Below are 3010 nucleotides of genomic sequence, written 5' to 3'. Positions count from 1 at the left end.
GGACAGAGCCTTTTTCTAAAGAAAAAGACAAAAAGAAAAAAAAAAAAAAAAAAAAGAAATTAATATATACAAAGAGTCCTATAAGGCCTGCTGGGTGGACGGGCAGTGCTGAGAACCAGGGGGCACCAGTCTCTGCCAACTTCCTGCCTGGCCCGCTCCCCCCAGTTCTGGAGCTGCGGCCTCCCACCCATCCCCATGTGCCCAGGGCGGGTGGGCGTGGTGCCCCGCCCCGCCCCCTCCCGGTGCCCACCGTGGATACTGCATGATGTGAACCATGGTTTTGAACTCTGTTCCTGCCCCCTCCCCAGAGCCCCGCCCTGGACCCACTCCGGAGCCTGCCCCGGCCGGCGGGCGGCGGCCTGTGGGGCGAGGTGGCCCCTGCCCAGCTCCTGCTGGAATGAGAAGCACAGACTCCTTCCCGGCCCCTCTGCCCGCCCCCCACCCCCGCCAGGCCGGGGTGCCCCCTGCCACCTCGTTGGCCATTCGGGGGTGGCGAGGGGGCATGGCTGTTTCTTGTGGCTGTGTTTGTTGTTTGGGTTTTAAAAAAGGGAAATTGAGACTGCAAGTGGGGGAGGTGGTGGGTTTGGGGGGGTCTCCCCGACTCCAGGCGCGCCTCCCCCTTGTAAATGAGTCTCCTTTATTGCCTGCCTCTGCTGTGAATTAACTTGTTCTGTGTATTAAACTGGGCCTGACCCCCCCCTGCCCACGACTGCCTCCTTCTTCAGGCCGGTGTGGGACGCCGAGCGGGAGACAGCGGGCCTGGCTGGGGGAGAAGCAACCGAGTTAACAGCTGGAGCTGCCCCCCACACCCCGCACCCTGCCTCTTGCTGGCTTTGTCCCAGCCCTCTTTGCCTTGCTGGAAGGGAGGAGGAGGGGGATGGGGTAGAGGGGGCTCCCACCCAGCCAGCTGTGGTTGCCCTGGCAACAGACTGCTGCAGCTGCAGCGGGAAGCGGCGAGGAGGGAGGTGGGGGAGCTGGGGGCTGGGGGAAGGGAAGGGATGCAAAGAAGATGGGCCGGCCGCTCCGGGAGGGAGCCTGGGTGGGGAGCAGGCGGGCACCTCACCCCAGTCCCAGCCTTCGTCTGGGCTCCCGGTCCCGGATGTGCAGCACAGAGCGGCGGGGGAGGGGCGACGGAGAGAACGTTGTCAGAGGAGGGAAGGAGGGAACAAATGCAGAGACCCAGGGAGGTGGAGAGGCTGAGACGGGGCGGGGTGGTGGGGTGAGGCAGAGGCCGGACAGACGTCGTCGGCAGAGGAAAACGGGTATGAGTCACCCATCTGTGCAGACAGGATCAGAAAGGAGACGCAGGAGAGAGCCGAGGAGGGAGAGAGGGAGAGATACAGACAAGGAGAGAGCAGGGAAACAGAAGAGACAGGGACTTGGTGGGACAGGGAGGGAGTAACCGTGATGAAAAATAGCAGACACACTGGGGAGGGACAAGGCGGGGTAGTGATTTGGAGAGAAACAGCAGGAGAGGGGACCAGGAAACTAGGGGAAAGAAAGCGAGAGACATCTGGGGAGAGAGAGAGAGAGAGTTAGGATTCCAGGACAGAGCCCTGAGAGACAAGTGGTCTTGAGGGGAGAGACTTACAAAGAATTTAGGGTAACAAGAGTCAAAGGTATGAAAGCGATTCCTGAAGACTGGGCCAAGAGAGAGCCAGAGGTGGACAGGAGGCAGGGACTAGCGGAGGGTGCAGGGGGGCGCCTGTGGGACGGAGAAGGGGTTGAGGGAGGCAGAGAAGGTGAAAACTGGGGCAAGATGGAGCGGGGACCAGCAGAGCACAGTTGAGGCGAGACTAGTGGCTGGCACGCGTGAGAGCTGTGGGGTGTTGGGGGTTGCTGGTGTAGCTCACCGCTGCCAGAAGAGGATGTGAGAACAGTTTGTTCCACTGTTTCCCTACCCCCCGCCCCCCCGGCCCCCGCCACCCCCAGTGATGGGGAGGGAGGAGGGCTGACGGGCAGACAGGAGCTGAGGACCGGCCTCGCGGGGGGAGATGTGAAGTGTCTACAGAGCGCCAAAATTTATTTTACTTTATTTTTATTGTGCTTTAAGTGAAAGTTTACAATTCAAGTTAGTCTCTCATACAGAAATGTACACATACATTGTTATGTGACCCTCGCTGCTCTCCCTATACTGTGACAGCACACTCCTCCTTTCCCACCCCTGATTTCCCGTGTCCATTCAACCCGCTCCTGCCTTCTCATCTCACCTCGGGACAGGAGCTGCCCATTTAGTCTCATGTATCTACTTGAGCTAAGAAGCACGCTCTTCACGAGTTATCATTTTATGTCCCATAGTCCAGTCTAATCTTTGTCTGAGGAGTTGGCCTGGGGAATTGTTTTGGTTCTGGGTTGACAGAGAGTCCAGGGGCCATGTCTTCTGGGGTCCCTCCAGTCTCAGTCCAACCATTAAGTCTGGTCTTTTTACTAGAATTTGAGTTCTGCACCCCACTTTTCTCCTGCTCTGTCAGGGACTAGAGAGCTCTAGAATTTTTAGCAGATGAGGATAGCTGGTTCGCGTCCTCTGGACATGATCCTCACCCTTTTGGAAAAAGGAGCCCTGGTGGCACAGTGGTTAAGAGCTCGTCTGCTAGCCAAAAGGTCGGCAGTTCGAATCCACCAGCCGCTCCTTGGAAACCCTGTGGGGCAGTTGTACTCTGCCCTATATGGTTTCTATGAGCCGGAATCGACTCGACAGCTACGGGTTTGGTTTTTGGAAGAAGATATTGGAAAGGGGACTGAGTCCGAGAAGCAGCAGGCTTAGCGCTGAGACAGAAACTCAGTGATGGAGGGGGGCGCAGGTAAACCGGTGAGGTGGGTCGCAAACAGGTGGGGCTGCTGGGCGGAGCCAGATCTTCTGACACCCCACAAGGGGCCAGACATTGGGATTTTCACGAGGAAAATTTCCTGATTTGGAAAATTGGCTTGACCCTGATTCCTGGGTCCAACTACAAGTATTCACCAAGCCAGATGTAGATCCGGGGCCATGAGTTTAAGACCCTTGCCAGCT

Source organism: Trichechus manatus, unplaced genomic scaffold, assembly GCF_000243295.1.
Source record: "Trichechus manatus latirostris isolate Lorelei unplaced genomic scaffold, TriManLat1.0 scaffold00207, whole genome shotgun sequence".
NCBI lineage: Eukaryota > Metazoa > Chordata > Mammalia > Sirenia > Trichechidae > Trichechus > Trichechus manatus.
Note: the sequence above shows the minus strand (reverse complement) of the source record.